General features: G+C 45.0%; 1 long non-coding RNA gene across 1 annotated transcript; it reads right to left on the bottom strand.

Moving 5' to 3' along the window:
* LOC138786582 (uncharacterized) lies at positions 1-25,317 on the bottom strand. The gene is made up of 3 exons (XR_011362219.1): positions 25,200-25,317; positions 20,727-20,801; positions 1-578 (listed from the first exon to the last, which is right to left on the bottom strand). It is a non-coding gene; the product is annotated as an uncharacterized lncRNA (long non-coding RNA).
* Positions 25,318-25,363: the final 46 nt, after the last annotated feature.

Raw genomic sequence — 25,363 nt, 5'->3', positions numbered from 1 at the left:
CGATACCTATTATATGTATACAAAATGATGGAGAACCAGACATTTTACTTTCATTTGGTCACATTTTCTAAAAACATTGAGGAGCGGTTTTTGTTCTTTGTAATGTTTTTCCTGCTTTATATGATAAGTATTATATGGAATTTAACCATATTTATAGTGATTTTCCTGGATGAGCATTTACAAGCCCCTATGTACTTCTTCTTGCGCAACTTGTCCCTTGTAGATATATTATATACTACAGGTACCATTCCCAAACTACTGGATATCATCCTCACTGGAGATAATAGAATATCCTATATTGCCTGTTTATCTCAGTTTTATTTCTTAATTTCCTTGGGTTCTACAGAAGTTTTCTTGCTCACTGCAATGTCTTATGATCGATATGTTGCCATTTGTCATCCATTACATTATGTGCTCCTCATGAAGAGAAGAAAATGCCTCCAGCTTGTGGCAGGCTGCTGGATCATCGGATGCTCCAATGCTTTTCTTGTCACCTATTTTGCCTCCAATTTTAATTTTTGTCGGTCTAGAAATATCAATCACACGGTATGCGAAGCCAAGAGTCTCACCATGCTTTCCTGCGGGAACAAAAAAAAGTTTGAAATCATGATTTATCTGGACACATTTGTATTCGGACTCTGCCCCTTCTCACTCATCCTCATTTCTTACTCAAAAATTATATTAAACATTGTGAAAATTCGCTCCACTGGACAAAGAATGAAGACCTTCTCCACCTGTACATCCCATCTCATCGTCCTTCTATTATTCTATGGATCCCTTTTCTGCATGTACATGCGTCCAGCATCAGAGAACTCAAAAAATCTTGACATAATATTTTCAGTGCTTTATCTAGCTGTAACCCCCACACTGAATCCCCTGATATATAGCTTAAGGAACAAGGATATAAAAAATGCTATAAGGAAAAAGATAAGAATATTAAATTAAATTAGTAATGTAAAATTATAGGTACAAGTGAAGCATAGCATTAAGGCAAATGTACCATCAGGTACATTGCTTTGGGTTTTCTTACATGAATAGACCAGCGTGGTCATAGGGATGCTGGTACGGTGGTCCTTTTTTTTTAAACCACTTTCTAGTTCCCTTGCACTGTGCCAGTCTATTCCAGAGCACAGGCCGGTCATGAAGCACCACAGAGGAGATGGGGTTTCATCAGACTGGGGGCCGGCGGGCCCACCTCCAGTGCTAGATGCCAGGCCGATGCTTGGAAATAGACCAGTGCAGCGTGCGGGGACTAAATTATGGTTAAAAAAAAAGGACCACACCACCAGTATCCCCGCTCTGGCGACGGTCTATTTATGTAAAAAACCCGGTGATGTACAGTACCTGATGAAAAGCAGTATACTGTATTGTCACCCAGACTGACCCAATACTGATTTTTCCCCTCCAAATATTAAATTGGTTCATTGTTCTATGCTACTTGTCTCTGTAAATGTATTGCTTATAATATATTCAATGTGTATGGAGCTGTGTGGGGGTTTACTGAGTCAACCAGTGGCAGAAGGGGGGAACCCTCCTAATACCCTGTAAGACTTGTTTAATACACTGCATTAAGCAAAAAAAAACCCTCTTTTTACTTGGCACAACATGCTGACTACTATAAAAGATGCTAGGAAATCTGGGTGACCACCATTGTACTGCGTATTATACATGATGCTAGGAAAGCTGGGTAACCGCCATTATACTAACTACAAGATACTGGGAAAGCTGGGTGACCTCCATCATACTGACTACAAGATACTGGGAAAGCTGGGTGACCTCCATCATACAGTACTGACTACAAGATACTAGGAAAGCTGGGTGACCGCCATTATACTGACTACAAGATGCTGGGAAAGCTGGGTGACCGCCATCATACTGACTACAAGAAACTGGGAGAGCTGGGTGACCGCCATCATACTGACTACAAGATACTGGGAAAGCTTGGTGACCGCCATCATACTGACTACAAGATGCTGGGAAAGCTGGGTGACCTCCATCATACTGACTACAAGATGCTGGAAAGCTGGGTGACCTCCATCATGCTTTCCCAGCATCTTGTAGTCAGTATAATGGTGGTCACCCAGCTTTCCCAGTATCTTGTAGTCAGTATGATGGAGCTCATCCAGCTTTCCCAGTATCTTGTAGTCAGTATGATGGAGGTCACCCAGCTTTCCCAGCATCTTATGCTCAGTATGGAGGTCACCCAGCTTTCCTAGCCTCCTGTACTGGTTGGGGAGCTAAAAAGCAGGCACAGTTAGGAACCTGGGAAAGCTGGATAACAAGATGCTGAGAAAGCTGGGTGACCTCCATTACACTGACTACAAGATACTGTGAAAGCTGGGTGACCTCCATCATCCTGAGTACAAGATACTGGGAAAGCTGGGTGACCTCCATCATACTGACTACAAGATGCTGGAAACCTGGGTGACCTCCATCATCCTGAGTACAAGATGCTGAGAAAGCTGGCTGACCTACATTATACTGACTACAAGATACTGGGAAAGCTGAGTAACCTCCATCATACTGACTACAAGATGCTGGGAAAGCTGGGTGACCGCCATCATACCAACTGCAAGCCACTGGTGACAGCTGGGTGACCGCCATTATACTGAGTAGAGGATGCTTGGAAAGCTGGGTGACCTCCATCATACTGAGTACAGGATCCTGGGAAAGCTGGGTGACCTCCATCATACTGAGTACAGGATCCTGGGAAAGCTGAGTGAACCCAATCATACTAAGTATAGGCTGGGTAAGCTGGATGACCCCATTATACTGCCTACAAGATGCTGGGTAAGCTGGATGACCCTATTATACTGCCTGCAAGATGCTGGAAAAGCAGGGTGACCGCCCCACCCTTCCCCAATGTAACCTTCAGGCCCTAGTGAACAGTATACAGAGAGGGGATCCTGTATTATACAGTACCCCCTTCTTCATGTACTGTTCAGAGCCTGGTGCCCATAAAGAACCCCCACCCATCTGCATATATGGGCACCAGGCCCTGAACAGTAAATGGAGTGTGTGGGGGTACTGCAGTAGCGAAATTTGGTGGGGGGCAAGGGGGGCGGTCGCCCCCGGGCCCACTCAGACAGGGGCCCACTGAGGTCTTAGACAGTTAATGCTGTCTGCAAAAGCTATTGCTTTTGCAGACAGCATTAACACGTCAGTAGTGGCCGGAACTGTATGCGCTCGCACTCCTAATGAGCGCATACAGTTCCGACTGGGCCAGGATGTGATTGACACAGCATCAGGAGCCATTGGCTCCTGGCTGTGTCAATCATTCTTGTGGCCGGAGGCAGCGTTATGCCTCCAGCCACAAGAGGCTGCGCTCCGCATCCGCACACGCCCCCCGAACCGCCGAGCCCACCCCCTCCTTTATGCCTCTCTTGCGACCGCAAGCACGGTCTTGCTTGCGGCCGCAAGAGGCAGTCTTGCCCCTGTCTGATGCGTCGCTCCCTGGGGGATTCCCAGGGAGCGCACATATCAGGAACCTTAGTGCGCGCCGCTGGGACTTCCTGTACCGGAAGTCCCGGCCTGGGCGCACACTCAGCTTCCGGATGTGTGCGCTGCCCGGGAATCCCCCAGGGAGGCACGCATCAGCTGGGGGCAGAAGAGAGGACAGCAGCGACGGGGGAGCGCTTGTTAGGTGAGTTGTGTGTTTGTTTTTTTTAATCTGCTGTGCAGGGGGCAAACTATAAGGGGGGATACAGGGGGGGGAGCCATCTACAAGGGGGGAATACAGGGGAGGGAAGCCATCTATAAGGGGGGATACAGGGGGGGAGCCATCTATAAGGGAGGGATACAGGGGAGGGGAGCCATCTATAAGGGGGGGGGATACAGGGGAGGAGCCATGTATAAGGGGGGGGATACAGGGGGGGAGCCATCTATAAGGGGGAATACAGGGGAGGGAAGCCATCTATAAGGGGGGAATACAGGGGAGGGAAGCCATCTATAAGGGGGGGATACAGGGGGGGGGAGCCATCTATAAGGGGGGAATACAGGAGGAGCCATCTATAAGGGGGTATACAGGGGAGGGAAGCCATCTATAAGGGGGGGATACAGGGGAGGGGAGCCATCTATAAGGGGGGAATACAGGAGGAGCCATCTATAAGGGGGTATACAGGGGAGGGAAGCTATCTATAAGGGGGGGATACAGGGGAGGGGAGCCATCTATAAGGGGGGGGGTACAGGGGTAGCCATCTATAAGGGGGTATACAGGGGAGGGAAGCCATCTATAAGGGGGGGATACAGGGGAGGGGAGCCATCTATAAGGGGGGAATACAGGAGGAGCCATCTATAAGGGGGTATACAGGGGAGGGAAGCCATCTATAAGGGGGGGATACAGGGGAGGGGAGCCATCTATAAGGGGGGGGGGATACAGGGGTAGCCATCTATAAGGGGGTATACAGGGGAGGGAAGCCATCTATAAGGGGGGGATACAGGGGAGGGGAGCCATCTATAAGGGGGGAATACAGGAGGAGCCATCTATAAGGGGGTATACAGGGGAGGGAAGCCATCTATAAGGGGGGGATACAGGGGAGGGGAGCCATCTATAAGGGGGGAATACAGGAGGAGCCATCTATAAGGGGGGGATACAGGGGAGGGGAGCCATCTATAAGGGGGGGGGGATACAGGGGTAGCCATCTATAAGGGGGTAATACAGGGGGGGCATCTATAAGGGGGCAATACAGGGGGGAGCCATCTATAAGAGTCAGCCTACCCACTAAACAAGGGTGTAAAGGGGCCAATACAGATGTGCAGTGTGTAGAGAGATAAGGATGGTGCCAGAGTGTGGAGCCTAATATGTATGTCTGGCAGATTCTGTGGATTCGTGGCTCGGAGAAGTTCTCATAACGGCCCAGGGCAGATGGAGAAGAAGATGAAAAGGGAAGAACTCTGATCAGAGAAGACGTCACCTGTGAGTCACTAAATATATCTGCACTGTAATGTATATGGTGTGTAGAGCCTGTGTAGAGCTGGGGCTACTGCTAAATGACTTGAAGAGGTGATATTGCTCTGTGTACAGTGGATTATTCAGTTGCAGCAGTGGTGTTAGTCAGTATGTGCTGGTATTAGTCGGTATGTGGTGGTATTAGTCGGTATGTGCTGGTATTAGTCGGTATGTGCTGGTATTAGTCGGTATGTGCTGGTATTAGTCGGTATGTGCTGGTATTAGTCGGTATGTGCTGGTATTTGTCGGTATGTGCTGGTATTAGTCAGTAAGTAGTGGTGTTATTTGTTACTTGTAATCTGGTACTGTGTTTTATTGGATTTAGTATAGAGGATTTAGTCAGTAACAATATGGTGGTGATGGTAGTGGTTGTGGCGATATTTCCCCCTTGTATACTGGTATTATTGGTAATACCATATATATACCAGTAGCATGCACTTGGTCGAGGAAGGGGGGCTCCAGGTTGACAGTCTGCAGCCCTCAGGGTATGCTGGGAGTTGTAGTACAGTAGTACAATCCTCCGATACCTGCCGCTGTAGACAGATGTATTGCTGGAACTTCAGGGCTGATGGTTGTCACCCACAGGTTGCAGCCACCAGGAGAATCAAACTGAGGACAAGAGTGGTGCTGTCTGTGGAAGAAGGCAGCTATATTTTTCTAATCTTAAGCCCTTTTACTTTTTTTGTGGTTCTATATTCCAGATGTAGAAGCCTCTTACACGGCTCTGTATCCTTATTCACTATAAGAAATGTAGAAGAATATTCCCTTTATTATTCAAAAAAATCCTTGTCACCTGCTGGGGTTCCCTATGGGTAACGTTGGTTGGGGGCCCACTCAGCCTCACTCGCCCCCCCTAGGCTTAACCCCTAGCTACGCCCCTGGGGTACTGTATCATACAGGATTTCCCTCCTCCCCTCTCTTTGTATACTGTTCACCAGGGCCTGGACAGTACATTAAGAGGGGGGGGGGGGGTAGTCCTGTATAATGCATAATAAAGATTAAGATACTTTTCAGGGACTAGTAGATGAGCCCCTTAACACACACACACACACACACACAAGGCTCCGCCCCCATAATGTTGGCCCTGCCCCTCCACCCGTGGTGGTGGTGGTGGTGGTGGGGGCTCTCTCTTATCTAAAACATGCAGGTCTTCTCTGGTAGTAGTAGGCAGCCCTCACAGCACCTTCTTTCATTGTAAGAACAGTGAAGCTGTTGGAGCTGTGCTGCCTACCCCATTACTGAAGTGTGGAGCTGACTAAGCGCTCCATCTGCCCCCCCCCCCCCACCACCACCACCACACGACATTGTCCGCGATCGTATATATATATATATATATATATATATATATATATATATATATATATTTTATTATTATTATTTTTTTATTATTATAATTTTTTTTTTTAAATGTACTGCTCTTATTGTGCTGCCCCCTGCAGGGTGCCGCCCTAGGCACCGGACCACGGGTGCCTAGTGGCAAATACGGCCCTGCCTCTTCCCAATCTGGAATGACTGATGAAGAATTTTATATATTGCAATAAATGATCATATTTGTTAACATGTTTAACATGGATAAATTAAAGGCAAGTAAAAATGTTCAGTGCATTGAGATCAGAATTAATCATTTTAAATGTCTGTATTGTAATCCTCAGAGATTTGTTGGTGTTAAAATCTTCAGTATATAACACTAGCACAACAAAGAAACAAATACATTCAGTCCTGTAGGATCTATAAACTTCTTGCATATGTCACATATCAATATGTGTATATACTGCATACATTACATTAAGATATTATATATGATATGCAAGCAATTGGAAAGACATGATGGTAAGTAAACATTCTACGGGCTTATGTGAAAAGATGCAGTGTACTGTACATTCATAGGAGATTGTGTGATGCAACGTCTGCCTCTTTATGTCATGGATAGAGATGATCAAACAGGGCCGAGGTTTAGGCTCGTACGAACCCGAACCATTGGCATTTGGCTCCTGCTCCCTTACCGTTCCGTCGGGAAGGTGAAGACAGCGCGAGTACCGACTGGAAAACGGGGATACAGCCTATTACCTAGGTTGTATTTCTGTTTTCCAGGCGGTACTCGGGCTGTCTCCACCTTTCCCACTGAACGGTAAGGCAGCGGGAGCCAAATGCCGATGGTTCGGGTTCATACGAACCTGAACCTCGGCCCTGTTTGATCATCTCTAGTCATGGATTCATTCAGAGTATCTAACACACAGACGTATCATTGAACAGTGGCTAATGGAAAGGGTTTATATTGACTCAGATTATTTTATTTCTAGTGTATTAGTTTAGTTTTTGCTAAAGTTTATTACAATTTCTCCACAAACTTTAAAAAATATGATGAAATATAATTTTAAAAATATTCTTTTTTTTTTCTTTTTTTTTTTTGTCAATAGTGCAAACAGTAAATTTTTTTTAAAAAAAATCAGTATGTACCCAAACATTCCACTTTATTAGGGGATCACATTGTAGATATAGACATACGCGGGTTTCATCAACCATGTAGAGCCCATGTCGGTTGGGGGCCAGGGAAGGGACATGATCTGGTATCCTACATGATCTTGTATGTGTATTTCTCAGGTGTCAGGACTGTATCTTTGCGGAGCGTGATGCGCCCCTTGGCTCATGCTGTGCGGCCGAGAAGGTGCTGATTCTCTTGAGTTTATTCTGTTTCTATGTTTTGTTTTGCATTAGTCTGAACACTGGTTTATTTTGTCTGCTCACTTGATTTCATGGACACACCTGACTTCACCTGCTGAGTTCTGTCTGGCCACTTCATGGTTAATCTTTTGTTTTGGTTCTTTCTGTAACTGACAGGTCTTCCTGCCAGTGGATGTGTTTTGTTGGCAGGTGCCTGTGGTTTGAGATCAGGGGGGTGGTCCAATTGTATTCTGGACTAGACCCCTGGCCTCCTATATTACACTCCCAGTCTGTATACTCCTGGCTGGTTAGGTTTCATACCCTGGTCCAGGCCCCCCCTGTCTATTCCTGCGATCCCCGTCCTAACTCCCTCTGCTTGCTCGACTTTGTTACCTGACCTCTTGCTTGACATTTGACTATCTAATTGTTACTTGATTTTGTAATACGTTGCCTGTTTCGTTGACTATCCCATATTGTGTTTGTCTGTCTTGTTCTGTGTGCACGTATCTAGTACAGGGAACGTCTTTGTGGATGTCCATGGCAACCTAGGGCCGGATGAGGCAAGTAGGTAGGGACAGTTGGTGGGTTTAGCATTAGGGCTCACTGTCGTGTCTTGTCCCTGCTGCCCCCATCCCTGACATCAGGCTTCTTGAAAGAATCCTATGGAAAAAAAAAGATCATTAAAAATGACAGGACCGTGCTTTATTTTATTTAAGTGACAATGATCCCCAATGCTAGGAAATGGCCCAAAAAATGTTTTCTAAGTAGGTTTTCTCATAAATCTTCATACAATATTTTGATGATTGATTATTATTATTATTATTATTACTACAGATGAGCGAACCTCGAGCATGCTCGAGTTCGTCCAAACCCAAGCGTTTCGGCATTTGATTAGCATGGCTGCTAAAGTTGGATTAAGCTCTAATCTTGTCTGGAAAACATGGATCCAGCCAATGACTACATCCATCAAATCAAATGCCACACGCTCTGGTTTGGATGAACTCGAGCATGCTTGAGGTTCGCTCATCTCTAATTATTACCATTTTGGGTCTAAAATAACGGCTGTTATTTAGCTGTCTGGCCGCCATCAGTGCAATGAATATGCAATAAAAAATACCAGTCGCTGTTTGCAAAAGATGTCCGAAAATAATTGTCATAAACATTATTTGGCGTCTGCCTCAAAAGTCATCCGTTATTTAATACACTGTGTGCAAATGACGTCCATTATTCATTGAAGTCAATTAAAATAATGCAATAACAATGTTATTTTTTTAATTAAAAAGTGGATTCCTTTTTTTCTTAGTTTATTTTTTTACTTAGTGTGAACATAGCCATGTAGTAATTATTTTTCCTGGTAATTTATTCATAATAACTATTTCCTGTTACTTAAATGGGACCAAAATTTCCAACAGTCAGGTTTCCTGTCCCTAATCATAAACACATTAGGCCCAATAGACAGTCAGTAAACCTATCAGGACGCCTGGAGTATGGGAGGAAACTATTGGAGTACCCATAGGAAGCCTTGGCTAACATAGAGGGAACATACAGACACCATAATAATAATAATAATAATAATAATAATAATGATTTTTATTTATAAAGCGCCAACAGATTCCGCAGCACTTTACAATTCTGGGGTACATACATAGACAAAAATAGACATTACAGACATATACATATAATTATCCATACATGAGGAGTGAGGTCCCTGCTCGCATGCATGAGCTTACATACTATCAGGAGGGGGTGCGAGACAAAATGGCAGAGGGGCAAAGTGCTTCATTGTTCTTATGGTCCGGCCATCTTTATAAATAAGGCAGTGCAGGTAAGGGGTGGTGAACCTGTCACCAGCCAATGCCTGCATGCACAGGTCTAAGTGCTTAAATGCTTGGCGTGTGTGTATGTATGTGTCTGTGTGTGTGTGCGCGTGGTGGAGGTGTGTGTCTGTGTGTGTGTGGAGGGGGGGGTTTGAGGGTAGCAGTCAAGATTAGGGAACCTGGTAAGCCTGTTTGAACAGATGTGTTTTGAGGGCACGTTTGAAGCTTTGTGTATTGGAGGTGAGTCTGACAGTCTTGGGTAATAATTTCCATAGAACTGGTGTAGATCGGGTGAAGTCCTGGAGACGGGAGTGAGAGGTGCGGATCAAGGTGGATGTTAGTCGTAAGTCATTAGAGGAGCGTAAGGCACAGGTAGGGCGGTAGACAGAGATGAGGGAGGAGATGTATGGAGGTGCAGCACTGTGGAGAGCCTTGTGGGTGAGCAGGAGGACTTTATATTGTATCCTGTGTTTAACAGGGAGCCAGTGTAGTGGCTGGCACACGGGGGAGGCATTGGTATAGCGGCTGGACATGGGGATGAGCCTGGCCACTGTATTGAGAATGGACTGGAGAGAGGAGAGTTTAGAGGAAGGAAGGCCGATTAGTAAGGAATTGCAGTAGTCAAGACGGGAATGAATCAAAGCGACTATGAGAGTTTTAGCAGATTCAACAGGAAGGAAGGGACGGATTTTAGAGATGTTTTTTAGATGCAGATTACAGAAACGTGAAAGAGATTTAATATGAGGAGTGAAGGAAAGTTCCGAGTCAAACATAACCCCAAGGCAGCGGGCTTGTTGTGTAGGGGTTATGGTCGCACCACAGACAGAGATGGAGATGTCAGGTGGAGGGTGTTTAGCAGAGGGAGGGAAGACAAGAAGCTCAGTCTTAGCAAGGTTTAGTTTTAGGAATAGGGAGGACATAGCGTTAGAGACGTTCTGAAGAACCTTGCAGATAATTCTCTGGTCAGAATCTAATTCAGGATCCCAGTGTTACAAGGCTACATCACATTAGTCTTAAGAATGGGACTAATAGATGGCGCCGGCAGGGCGCCAGGCGCTGCAGCGGCTTGCGGAACATCCTCCCTCTCCAACCCGGCACTCGGAGGCAGTGGAGACGTCCGAGAGAGCCCTGGACTCACCCCATCTTGCCTCCGACCACGGCAGCCTGGCATCTGGTGACGGCGGCGAGGACCGAGGTAACCCGGCCCCACACGTGGCGGCCGCCATTACAGCCGAGGAACCGGCCGCCTCTTTAAAGGACCCGGTCCCTCCTGCCCCGCCGCAGCAACCTCCACTGCCGCCCAGGCCCCCACATAAGACCAAGGGCCCTAGAGTGACCCCCCCGCCTACACCGTCCTCCTCCCCCCCAGACTGGTTCTCTACGGGCTCTGAGGACAGCACACAGGCACTGGAGCACACTGAGTCCCCCCATGCAGGAACTGTAGGGACATGGGGGTCGCGGCAGTCAGAGTCTGATGAGGACATTATGGCCCCTGACCACCCCCTGAGTAAATACCTTAATAATATACCCACCAAAGAGGACTTTAAGGCCCTAATACAAGAAGTTAAAGCAGCATGCCGAGGGGAAATAGCAGCATTGCGCCATGACCTGCAGCAGGTGGGAAACAGGGTGGATTCCCTAGAGACTGAACATGATGATACCAGATCCTACATAATGGACCTACAGTCCACCGTTCTGGCACAACATAATGCTTTGGGGGACTACCAACGCCACCTAGAAGACCTTGATAATAGGGGGCGCAGGCACAACATACGCGTTAGGGGCCTCCCTGAATCCCCACATGCTGAAGACCTGAGAGAAATTCTTTCGGCTTTGTTTAATCAAATCCTGGGTACACCACGGGACCACGAGATAAAGCTAGACCGGGCTCACAGAGCCCTCAGACCTAGAGCTGGAAACTCCCAAGCAAGGGACATAATTTGCTGTGTGACTGATTTCATGCTTAAAGAAGCCATTATGCAAAAATCCAGAGAGTTGAATGATATTAGCTTCCGTGGAACCTACATTCAGCTCCTTCCTGACCTGTCGTGGGTGACGCTCCAGAAACGCAGATTACTACGTCCATTGCTACAATGTCTTAGGGATCGGAATATCCCCTATCGTTGGGGGTTCCCCTTCAGCCTCAACGTCCGGCGAAATGGAGCGACCCTGACCCTGCGCTCTGCAGAGGACTTGGAACAGTTCTGCTCTGCCCTGGATGTTCCGATGCCAGACTTACCGGATTGGGAGCTGATCCCCCCACCACCTCCCCCCAGACCAGTGTGGTCCTCAACTCGCCAAAGAAAAAAGCGGGGTTCTCAGCTGCGCTCCCCCCCGGACCTCCGATCCCCCCCGAGGTCCAACCCCCGCTGAACTGGATATCGATAGGTCTGATGGCGGATGTTCCCTAACCATAAAGGGGTCCCCCCCTTACTTTCTCCAAGTTGTCATTTAACTGCCTTAATTCTGTTTTAATTTTATTGTTTATTGCGGGTTAGCTCTGAGCTGGATGTAGAAAGAGTGTTTCCTTTTATTTTTTCGTATATACAAATCTTTAGTCAGTAAAGTGTCTGTTAGCTGGGGCATCTGCCTCGTTTCCCCCCTTCCTATCTCAGACCTCCTAGCCCCTGGGTGGCCTTATAGGGTCTCAGAGGGCCTTTAATATAATACATTTGCTACGGTTGTCTGGATAGGGACTGTCCGACTGAGTTGACGGTCACATAAACAATAGAAATGTTGTTGTTGTTTTGCTGGCTGTGGTGTTTTTATGTTGTTATGTGGTATTCATGTTTTGTCCTTCCTCCCCCCCTCTCTATTAGAACTGAGGTATCCTTCCTCCGAGTCCCAGCTGTTCCCTATGCCTGGAGATGGGACCGGCCCTACCCCTATCGGGCCCCCGCACTTGGTAGTCCACAAGGTATGCGAGATATCCTATCTGTTCGTGCCCTGTCATGGTGCGTCTGATTACGTTTAATGTAAAGGGCCTCAACTCAAACGTTAAGAGGCGTCTTCTTCTTCGGGAGCTGAGAGCTCTAAAAGCGGACATAGTATTCCTCCAGGAGACGCACCATGATAGGTCATGCACATTCAAATTTGCCCATTATCAATTTCCGACAACCTACTCAGCAACATTAGACAGAAAGAGGGCAGGGGTAGCGATCCTGATTTCCAAATCATGCCCATTCCTGGTCACACATTCAGATGTAGACACAGGAGGCCGCTACATTATTTTGGCTGGTACCCTACAGGGTTCCCCGGTGATCCTCTGTAATGTGTATAGCCCTAACACGGGTCAGGTGAAATTTCTAGCGACAGTATTTAATAAAGTCAGCGCCCTGGCAAACACACTCTCCTCTCCAACCCTCCTGGTGGGAGGAGATTTTAACGTCCCGTTCTCGCCTTCGACAGACCGCCACCCTCAGACCCCTGGCCCCACCCCGCAGACAGTAAGCCTCACGTCTCAGAAATTCCGACAGTTGATTAGGAGACATGACCTGTTTGACCTGTGGAGGGTGACGCACCCTAACGAGAAGACGTTCACCTTCTTCTCCCACCCACACTTAACCCATACCCGCATTGACTTTTTCTTTGGCAATATCTTGGGCCTGAGACTGACTGATCATGTTGACATCCCGGGGATTACCTGGTCAGACCATTCCCCGGTGGTCCTAGATCTCAAGGATATACATTCCCCTCGTCGGGTTTGCCATTGGCGCCTTAACGAGCTCCTGGTGAAACAATCAGCCCATAGAGATTCCTTGAGAAAATGTATCAATGACTACTTTCAATTAAACGTAGGCAGTGTGCCCTCACAGGCAACCCTGTGGGAGGCCCATAAGTCGGTTCTTAGAGGGCACTGTATAGCACTCTCCGCTAAGCTGAAGAAGGATGCAAACTTTCAGGCGCAGAACCTAGCTTCAAGGGTCAGAACACTGGAGACCCAAATGATCTCCTCCCCATCGGTTCGTATCCTCCGGCAGCTAGTGGAAACTCGTGCAAAACTGAAAGATTTGGCGATACTGAAGGTAGAAAAGTTACTGACCTACACGAGACATAAATACTACGAAAAAGCCAATAAAGCGCACTCTCTATTAGCAGCCCAGCTCCGGGATAATAGATGTATGAATTCGCCATTTGCCATTAAGGATCCCACTGGGGGTTTGACATACGACCCAGTACGTATGGCATCATTGTTCGCTGACTACTATTCTAATCTATACTCTCTGCCTTCCCAACTACCACTCGGCCCGGACGACGGAGCGAGGGCCCTTCAGGACTACCTGCTCTCCTGTCAGTTGCCAACCCTCTTACCAGAGGACCTGACAACCCTGAACAGCCCGATCACCCATGAGGAACTTGCGGAGGTACTTAAGGAACTCCCTAATGGGAAATCCCCAGGCCCTGACGGCCTCCCATACTCGTACTATAAGACCTTCACGACTGAGTTATCCCCGCACCTCCTGCCCCTATTTAACTCTTTCCTCTCCGATTCCCCTGTTCCACAACGAATGCTTGACTCCTACATAACGGTCGTGCCCAAACCAAATAAAGATCCTACAGACTGTGCCAGTTACCGACCCATCTCCTTGTTAAACTCGGATCTTAAAATTTTCACAAAACTACTGGCGAATAGACTAGGAGCGCTCCTTCCGAAACTCATTGATAAGGACCAGGTGGGTTTCGTGCTTAATCGTCAGGCGGGGGATAACACACGGAGAACCATAGACCTAATTGACGTCCTTAATAAAACCAGGACTGGAGGGCTCCTCCTGAGCCTAGACGCGGAAAAAGCCTTTGACAGGCTGGGCTGGCCCTTTCTGATGGCCACACTGAAAACCTTTGGATTTTCCGGGCCCTTCCTTTCCGCAATAAGCTCCCTGTATTCTTCCCCGACTGCCGAAGTGCGCCTCCCCCATGCCATGTCCCCTCGCATATCCATACATAATGGGACCAGACAGGGGTGCCCCCTATCACCCCTGCTGTTTGTCCTCTGTATAGAGCCACTGGCAGCTCGCATACGACTAAGCCCTGATGTTAAAGGGATACTGATCCATGAGAAAGAATTTAAATTATCTTTATTTGCGGATGACATCCTGTTGACCCTACGTGACCCCCATACTTCCCTCCCTAACTTACACAACATCCTAGACGAGTATGGGAGGTTATCGGGCTATAAAATCAACAAGACAAAAACGGAAGCCTTGCCAATTAATCTTCCACCTTCCCTGACTGAGACGTTACAATACTCCTTCCCTTACAAATGGAAAAACAGTGCCCTTCGGTACTTGGGAACCAACATAACCTCCTCCTTCTCCACCTTATTCAAAATTAACTTCCCGCCACTCCTGCAAGAAGTGACGGCGCTTCTCTCTAAATGGAACTCTCTCCCCTTATCCCTCCTGGGAAGGATAGCGGCCGTAAAAATGTCCATCCTCCCGAAGCTTCTTTATTTGTACGAAACCCTACCTGTCCCAATCTCCAAAAACTTCATGTCTTCTTTTCAGAAGGTACTCCTAAAATTCATCTGGAGGAATGGGCGTCATAGAATTTCAGCTCAGATTGTCACAGCAAAAACAGAACATGGTGGTCTGGGACTCCCAGATGTCCATAGGTATTACTTAGCAACTCACCTCCGCAGAGTCCCAGCGTGGACGTCTCTTTGGGCGTACACGAAATGGACGCAGATTGAGAAGCTGTGGCTGGCGCCCATTCATCCAGGGGTCTTAATCTGGAACCCCCTCCTAGACATCCCAGATAGAGATATGCTAGGCCCCATGCGACTGACTAGACAAATATGGGTGGAGGCTAGGGATAAATTTGCATTACAGTCTCGATTCTCCCCCCTGACCTCCTTCCTGTACACCCCCGCCATTCCTAATAGTATGGTGGCAGAAGCAGTCGACCCATGGCTACGTGCAAAAACCTTCCACTTTGCTGACATCATAGACCCTCTAAAGCGGACTATCTTACCTTTTTCTAAGCTTCAGGATAGATATGACTTGCCCCCGAGGGCTTGTCACTTTTATGACGACCTCTGCCAATATGCAACATCCCTGTGCGGAGACAGGCCTTTCTCCAAGCCTTCCCCCTTTGAGTGGTTGTGCAAATTAAACACGTCTACTAGTGGACTGATCACCAGTATACACAACTTGCTAGCTTTCCCTCCTGATGACCCTTCCCGAGGCTGGAGCTACATGTCCAAATGGGAGACGTACCTGGGGAAAAGCATCCCTTTCACACTATGGCAAATTATATGGTCCCAAGCGGCGAAGGCCTCGGCATGCGTCAGTTACAAGGAGAACCAATACAAACTCCTCATGCATTGGTATCATACTCCTGATTTACTGAACCGCTTGTTCCCGGCTACGTCTCCCCTATGTTGGAGATGCTCCCAAGTGCCAGGCACGCTGATACATATATTCTGGGAGTGTCCGCTAATACAACAATACTGGGGAGTAGTTAGAGACTTATTACACTCGGTCTTGCGCACACGACTTCCACTAGATATCCTGACATACCTACTCAATGTCCCACCTAAACGGTTGAGAAAACCTGAAGCCAGACTCCTCCTGCACATCCTTACAGCGGCCAAATGCGCGATACCTGCCATGTGGAAGAATACACAGGCCCCATCCCGAGATATGCTAGTCCAGAGGATTAGGGATATCAGGCGGATGGAGTACTTGACTGCACTGAACGACAATAGGGTAGAAAAGTTTGAGAAAATATGGGAACCATGGGACACGACCCTGGGCATCCTAACCTCTTCCTAATGTTTCTTCCCTGTCTCCCCCCTGTCTGTGGGTTTGTTTGTTTGTATGTTTGTATGTATGTTTGGTTCAGTTTTTTCAGTGTTTCTGTTTCAAAATACATAGTCTGACTACAGAGATTTGCTATGCCATTTCACCTTTGGCGAACAGGTGCTCTCTCCTGAGTACTGAGAGGAGAAGCAGTAATATGTACCCATTTACTAGGCCGCTCTTGTCCGTCCGTTACCATATTGTCAATATTGAAAAATTGGTACTCCTTCTACATTGATATGTGCTTCTTATAGATGTCTAAGCATTTCTCTGTGATTGATCCTTGTTATGTTGCTTTTTGATAAGAAAAAATTTAAAAAAATTAAATAAACAGTTTTAAAAAAAAAAAAAAAAAAAAAAAAGAATGGGACTAATTACACAGAACGATTATTGTTTAAAAATTTGCTAAAACAATCGAAATGAGAGATAAAGTGTCCGTGTAATAACACCCAACAATCAAATGATGAATGAAAAATCAGTCATTTTTGTCTTTCAACATATTAAAAAAATTATGGTTGGTAGTTCGCAGATCGTTCACATATCTCTCCGTGTAATAGGTAGTTCGCAGATGAAACATGTTGTGTGGGCTGTCCTGAGGAACGATTAGCGATATAACTACATAAAAATGATTGTTCATAACAGTAATCAGTGAATGTAATAACTTCAGAATTGTTCGCTACAAAATCGCAAGTTATTGGTAGCAAACGATCGTTATAGCGAATGTTTGAACCATAATCGCTACGTGTAATACGGCCTTAAATGGAGCATCAGTGTGTATACTCAGCCAATGCGTTTTGTCTAAGGGAGTGCTGAAGGTAGCCGAGTACACCATTGGCTATCTTTGCGCGTACCATAGGTTTTGCATGTAACAGGTTGAGGCCATGTTCACAAAACGTATGTTTAGCATAAATCACGGCTGTTGTTGCAATTTGCGGCCGGGATTTATGCTAAACATACGTTGTATTTGAATGAATGGAATCCTGGCCGGAGAGTATACACATAGTATACGCTCCGGCTGGGATTCCATCCATACACGAAAAGTTGACATGTCAGTTTTCTGTGGCTACTATTTATTGAATTGTGGCCGCAGAGACATGTCAGTTCACACAATGGAGCGTTCGGCTCCGGCCGCATGCTCCATTGTGTGCAGCAGTAAATTGGGATGCGGGCACACACTGGGCGCCCGCATCCGAATTCACCAGGAATGAAGATCATCTGGCCGGTACTGCAGTACTGGCCTTAAAATTCTGTTCTATGCATCTGTCCAAAGTTTTTTGGTTTTGTTTTTTCCCTAGATAACCCTTTCAGAGTTTTCTATGGCAATGGATTCATCAACAAATTACATGCACAGTTACGGTTGTCCTGAAGAAATAAAGTCATGATTGTATATGGATATCTGGGAAGCTCCTGGCCTATCAAAAATGATATTAGTTCATTGTTGTTTGTGTCTCGTATGTAAGTTGTGTTTTGTGGAATTTCTAGGTATAGTCAAAAATGATTATTCAGAATTTCTACGAAGTAGATAAAAATGAGACATAAAAATGAGGGCTTATCAAATACACTTTAATTATTATATAAACTATTGTTGAATACTATCGGTAAGTGAAAATTCTTTATTTAAAAAAAACAAAACATATTTTTATATTTTATCAACTCCCCAGCGATCTCCGTATCGGACCCCGCCGACTCTGTTATGAATAGAGCCCCGGGTCGGCATGTGACCCGTGGCTCTATTTATTTCTATGTAGCGCTGGAAAGCGATGAGTACGGCGGAAGAGCGCTGTACTTGGCTCTTTCTGTCGCTCCATAGGAATGAATAGAGCCGCAAGTCACGTGACGACCAGGGGCTCTATTCATAACAGAGCCGACAGGGTCCTATACGGAGATTGCCGGGGGTTCAGAGTTCGCGATCTCCTACTTTTCCCAATCCTATGGTAGAAGGCAATGCGTAAATTACAGATATTGCTCCATACTGTTGCTGTCAGAAAAAGAACTGTGTAGATTTAAAGGGGTTATCTGACTTTAGATACTTTTAAATATGTTTCTGCCCTAAAAGGAAATATAACAAACATCTAATGCTTACCTCTCTGCTCTCCCCCGATGTCCTGCTGTGGCGTGTCCCCTGCTGACTGCAACCACCACCATGTACGAAAATAAACTTTGGAAGTTACATCCTGCTCAGCTAATCACTGGCTGTGGCGCTTTCCCATCTTTGATACTGATTGGCTGACTGGCCTGTCACTCCCAAAACAAGTTAGTTTTGGAAGTGGAGATGCAGCAGCAGGACACCAGGGGAACAGGGAGAGCTAAACAAAATATGTTTTCTAATAGGGCAGCAACATACTGTACACTATAAGGCTGGGTTCACACTACGTATATTTCAGTCAGTATTGTGGTCCTCATATTGCAACCAAAACCAGGAGTGGATTGAAAACACAGAAAGGCTCTGTTCACACAATGTTGAAATTGAGTGGAAAATATTTGCTGTTATTTTAAAACAACGGCTGTTATATTGAAATAATGGCAGTTATTTACCGTTATATGGCGGCCATCCACTCAATTTCAACATTGTGTGAACAGAGCCTTTCTGTGTTTTTAATCCACTCCTGGTTTTGGTTGCAACATAAGGACCACAATACTGACTGAAATATACGTAGTGTGAACCAAGCCTAAACAAGTATCCAAAATTATTAAGTGTTGCACAAGAATTCCCCTCCCAACCAATAAGGATAATAAGTAGGCGGAATGTGACATGCAGCAGTGACCTGATACAGTGATACAGGATACGCTCCCTCAACTGAATACGCGCAAATCTGTCAGTCTGTAGAACATCAAATAATCACCTTGCCCGCTCCAGCATATCAATACACATCGGTGCTCGTACCTAGGTGATTGGAGCAAGTCCCGATCTTTGACAAGAAACAGAATCAAGACCAAGTGATATAAGGAGGATTACACACCTATGGAGTCCCTCCCTGATGAAGGAAAACAAACTATTTTCTGAAACGCGTTGGAGGTTTTTGATCTTCCACGGCCTCCTTATCTTATGTCAGTAACGTCACTAGACTTTTGGGCGGAAGTGTTTTATGGTGCACGCGTGTCCCTTCACCAACTATCACACCGCCTATCTTGTGACTTGGGTTCCGATTGGAATCATCTCCATTACCATTGTACTCAGCACCCCACTGACCAACAAAGATAACCCTGTGTTTATGATTGCTGCAAACCGTCTCTGAATGAACTCTTCTGATCGGGACTTGCTCCAATCACCTAGGTACGAGCACCAATGTGTATTGATATGCTCTACAAACTGAAAGATTAGTGTGTATTCAGTTGAGGGAGTGTATCCTGCATCATTTACAGGTCACTGCTGCATGTCACATTCCCATTACTTATTATCCTTAGTGGTTGTGAGGGGAATTCTTGTGCACACTTAATAGTGAGTAGTGCCGATGGTTGCTTCTAGATCCCCACGCCGGTGAACTAGAAGCCTTTATTCCTTTGCTTTTTTGTGGATGACAGGTCCAGTCTCACCACCGTGCAGCACCACTATTCGGATTGTGGCGCAATCAGGTCCGTTGTCTGTCCATCTAGACAGTGCAACTGCATATCTTTAAGTACCCAAAATTTTATAACTTTTTTGAGAAGATTTGCTGTAGAGGAACAGGCACACCTGTTAAAATGTCAGGAGTCCCTGCTCCTCTACAAATGTACGCCATTTAGCCTGTGTACTGAGCAGCGAGGCATATATTATTATACAACTTACTGATCAGTAAACAGTGTAAATGACGATGCTGACAGAATCACCCCATACCTACAGGAATATATTATTTAGTGGGCCAATGCCAAGGTTAATGTAAATTGAGCAGCAGGCATACAATGTATGATACAGAAACATATTATATCTTCTCTTCTTAGACAATGTCGTGCGTTAAGCTGGATACACATTTGACAATGAGCCATGTTTAGAGATTTTATCCTCAGGTTGCTATCTCTACGATACCTATCATATGTATACGATATGATGGAGAACCAGACATTTTACTTTCATTTGGTCACATTTTCTAAAAACATTGAGGAGCGGTCTTTGTTCTTTGTAATGTTTTTCCTGCTTTATATAATAAGTATTATATGGAATCTAACCATATTCATAGTGATTTTCCTGGATGAGCATTTGCATACCCCTATGTACTTCTTTCTGCGAAACTTGTCCCTTGTAGATATATTATATACTACAGCTACCCTTCCAAAACTGCTGGATATCATCCTTACAGTAGATAACAGAATATCCTACATTGCCTGTTTATCTCAGTTATATTTTCTAATTTCCTTGGGTTCTACAGAAGTTTTCTTGCTCACTGCAATGTCCTATGATCGATATGTCGCCATTTGTCATCCATTACATTATGTGCTCCTAATGGAGAGAGGGAAATGCCTCCAGCTTGTGGCAGGTTGCTGGATCATCGGATGCTCTAATGGTTTTTTTGTCACCTATCTTACCTCTACTTTTAATTTTTGTCGGTCTAGAAATATCAATCACACGGTATGCGACGCCAAGATCCTCACCATGCTTTCCTGCGGAAACAAAAAAAAGTTTGAAATTATGATTTATCTGGACACATTTGTATTCGGACTCTGCCCGTTCTCACTCATCCTCATTTCTTACTCAAAGATTATAGCAAACATTGTAAAAATTCGCTCCACTGGACAAAGAATGAAGACCTTCTCCACCTGTACATCCCATCTCATCGTCCTTCTCTTATTCTATGGATCTCTTTTCTGCATGTACATGCGCCCAGCATCAGAGAACTCAGAAAATCTTGACGTAATATTTTCAGTGCTTTATCTAGCTGTAACCCCCACACTGAATCCCCTGATATATAGCTTAAGGAACAAGGATATTAAAAAAGCTATAGGGAAAAAGATAAAAAATATTAATTAAATTAAGGCTAAGTTCACACAATGTATAAATTTATAAAACAACGGCCGTAGTTGCAAGTTTGCAACCATGACTGTTATTTAATGAATTAACAAATTGTTTTAATTGCTATGGGATCCCAGATGGGGATTCCATGTTGCCACACAGAAAACTAACATGTCAGTTTTGTGTGGCCGCTATTCATTGAATGGCTAATTGGAACGTGGTCACACCCGTGTGTGCCCACATTCGAATTAGAAAGAAATGAAGTTCATCCATCCGATACTGCAGTAGCCGCCAGGCTGAACTTCACAGACAGCAGCCGTTCTGTGACACGACTATGTCAGAGAACGGCCACTGTCATACATTGTGTGAACCAGGCCTCATAATGTAAAAGTAATAAGTAGAGAATCTGGTGAATCAGGATTTGCAGCAAATTACGCTGTCAATTCGTTTGATTCTGCAAAGCGAATTCCCTCTGATTTGTTAAGGGGATTTACACAAAAAACAAAATGGCGGCCGCACATGCTGTCTGGAGCATCACGTGGTGGGAGAAAGGGATTAACCATAATCCTTAGTGCCCGTCCAACCAATCAGCTGCAGGCCCCTCTGTGATGTCACCACCTTCCCCTCTATATAAGGCGGTTTGTTAACGGAGGTGGCCAGTCAGCTGTGTGTGGAGCAGAGAGCAGGATGGCAGCAGGCAGTTAGAGCAGAGCAGGGGGAGACTAACAGAGCAATACAGGGACAGAGAGGAGAGAAATGGCAGAAATTGGATGATTGGCTGGCTGACATTTTTTTTAAATTGTGATTATTCGATTTTTGACACTTTTACAACAACATTGCCCTTCTGTAATAGTCAAAGTATTGTAGCTACAATAGTTTTGGCTGTTTTCGTAAAATTCGTTAAGATTCGATTCATGAATCTTAAAGAGTTTGACTTTACATTTACTGTTATTAGGTGTATGTATACAGTATTTTCCTGCTTGTAAGACTACTTTTTAACCCAGGAAAATCTTCTCAAAGGTCAGGAGTCATCTTTTCGACGGGTGGCGTCTTATAGGGCGGGTGCTGAAAAACTTTGGAACCGGACTGGAGAATCTGTGGTCGCCACATATGGTGGGTGGAGCTAAAAAACAGTCACATCCCAGTTGTAGGTGGCGACCGTATAAGGGGCAGAGCAAGCTGAAAGCGTCCGGGGTATAAAAAAAGATATATGTTAGAGTGTTATTGTGCCCTTGTATCCTACCACCCTTGTATCCTGCCTCTCAGATCTTGCTGCTGTCTGATGTTTTTTATTAATTTTTATTTAGTGTGCATTGAAAGAGGGGTAGTCTTATACAGCGAGTATATCCCAAGCAAAATTATTTTAACTAGAAAAGTTGGGGGTCGTCTTATACACCCAGTTGTCTTATACCCCGGAAAATACAATAAAGAATTTTGGAGATTCTAAAAAATAGTTTCCCCCTAATGACTGTACTTCCTTAGAAGATAAATAGGTAATATAATTTTAAAGAGGATGTACCACCAGGTACGTCCTCTTTAACCTGACACAGGGATAGAACCGTTTTTTCCACGGTTACCGGCTGGTGCTCAAGCACTGGAGGTAGGCCGGACCGCCCACAGTGGGAGGGAATTCCCTCCCCTCTATGACGCGGCTCCTTTGATTCTAAAGTAGCTCACTGACGTCGAGACACGTGATAGTGTCTCTGCAGTGTTCTTTGCATATTTTATTTCCCAAGGGGCAATGTCCTAGAATACACTGACGTTGAGACACGTGTTGGTGTCTCTGCAGTGTTTTGGTTGATCTTCCTGAGGTCAACCAGTGTCCTTTTGCATGCACTTACTAGGCATACCTAGACCCGGATCAATCAAAACTTTTTTCTGACATGGATTTTTTTATTTTATGATTTTATTAAGATCAGTGCTTCATACTCCATTGTAGTCTAAAAATCCCATATTTCCCCTGTGTCAGCTCTGCTGGATTTATTAAGAGTCACCATCCCCTTAATAATTCCTGCCGTGGTAGAAATCTATGTCATCTCCAAACTGGTGAAGATTGTAACGAGAGATGAGCGAAGCAGCCAGAAATTTGTTTTGCGAGCTTTGCAAATTTTCGGTCAAACTCCTTAAGATTTGCGAATCGAATCGTAAAAAATTTCATCAAAACAGCCCAAACTATAGTAGCTACAATACTGAAACTATTACAGAAAAATGACTTTATACGAATTTCCTTAACGAATTAATGTGAATTCGCTTCTTTCTGCAGCGGGATTCGCAGCAAATCTTGATTCGCCAGATTCGCTTCGCTCATGTGTTGGTATACTGAGGATCACTGGTAAACGTAGGTTTGTGTAATGCATTAGAGTAACATCTGCAGTGCAGTAGAATCTTAATGGGTCGGGGATCAGGGTGACGCTGGCTACATCTGTACATTGATTATTAGATATAAAGCGTTCATCGCTTTGAGACATATTGTAATAATTTAATATTTTCATAATATAATCCCAGGAGATGATTTGTGCTGAAATCTTCAGTATATATGAAGTGCATAGGCAGAGGATTACATCTCAATCCTTGTGGATCCAGAACCTTCTTGCTTTCTCTACATTTCATATATAGAAATTGAAGTCATAAATATAATGTATTAGGATACTACATGTGATTTACCCTGGAATAGAATAAAAAGGGGGGATGGTAAGTAAACATATTGTAAATTTATTTTTATTATACACAAAAATTTCTCCACCATTTCCACCATCTAAAACAGAAAGGGACTTTCACTGACATGCATATATTATCATGTACAAGATTATATACAGGATCCAAATTTATCTGAAATTCTCAAAATCTTCTATGAAGCAAAAAAATTTTAATGTATGGCACTCTGCCCCATAATGCCTTTTATTGAGTACACAGTTATCCAGTCACCATATGGGGGAGATTTATCAAACATGGTGTAAAATAAGACTGGCTCAGTTGCCCCTAGCAACCAATCAGATTCCACCTTTCATTCCTCATAGACTCTTTGGAAAATGAAAGGTGGAATCTGATTGGTTGCTAGGGGCAACTGAGCCAGTTTCACCTTACACCATGTTTGATAAATCTCCCCCATAGAAGCTTTGCAGACATATACAGGCTCTTACTATTTGACTGTTTTTCAGCAGAATAATTTCAAATTCACTACTTCAATGAACAGATGAATTTTGGGGGTCCGGGAGGTCCTAGTTTTAAGCTTCCTGCCTAAGTCCCTGAAATCATTTTATAAGGACTCGCCACCTAGCTCTAACTTTATCATTGGTGCCAATGTGCACCATGACTGCTGGGTCATCGCCAGCCCTTCCCAGTAATCTGTCAGCCCAATCCACGATGTGACGAACTTGAGCGCCAGGAAGGCAACACACCGTACGACGATCCCGGTCTTTGTGACAGATTGCCCTGTCTGTCCCCCTAATAATTCAGTCCCCCACTACCAGTACCTGCCTGGCCTGCCCTGAACTCCTGTTTCCCACCTTACTGGAGCAGACACCCCCCTGGCTTTCAGAGGCAGTGTCCTGCTGCAGCATTGCCACCCCTGAACATCCCCCTCATCCGATAATTTGGCAAACTTGTTGGGGTGTGCCAGATCAGGACTAGCCTCCCTTACACTCTTCTCTCTACCCCGTTTTCTAACTGTGACCCAACTAGCTACCTCTTCCTCCTGCACCTCCATGCTATGACTCTCTCACCCATCTACAATAATTGACATGGCCATTATTTTAAAGGCCGTATCAAACAACGGCCGTTGTTCAAAGCATTGTGTGTACAAAGGCCAATGTTTCCATTGTCAATGCAACCCATTTCACTTTGAAAAGAATGGCCGTTTTAATTGAAAACAACGTCTGTTCTTGTTATAAAATGTACATTGTGAGAACATATTTTCTGTTGCTCCAAGACATTTAGGTATTTTTCTGTTATATGTCAATGCCACTAAACTTGTGTTTAAGAATTATTACACAAGCGCTATTAGACACCATTGACAATTGAATAGCTGTAAAGAAAAAATAATGTATTACCATCCTCATCCAGGCAAATTTCTCATTCAGTTGCCAGGATAACAGAATATTTTATAGCTTAGCGTAATTGGAACTCATTGCCCTGACACATCCGGCTCCCACCTATCAAGACCTTCAACAGCAACAGTTAAACTGCCGAGACTAGGGCAAGCTCCAGTCTCAGC

The sequence above is a fragment of the Dendropsophus ebraccatus genome, chromosome 1 (genome assembly GCF_027789765.1).
Source record: "Dendropsophus ebraccatus isolate aDenEbr1 chromosome 1, aDenEbr1.pat, whole genome shotgun sequence".
Lineage (NCBI taxonomy): Eukaryota > Metazoa > Chordata > Amphibia > Anura > Hylidae > Dendropsophus > Dendropsophus ebraccatus.
This window is presented reverse-complemented; position numbering and strand designations above follow the sequence as displayed.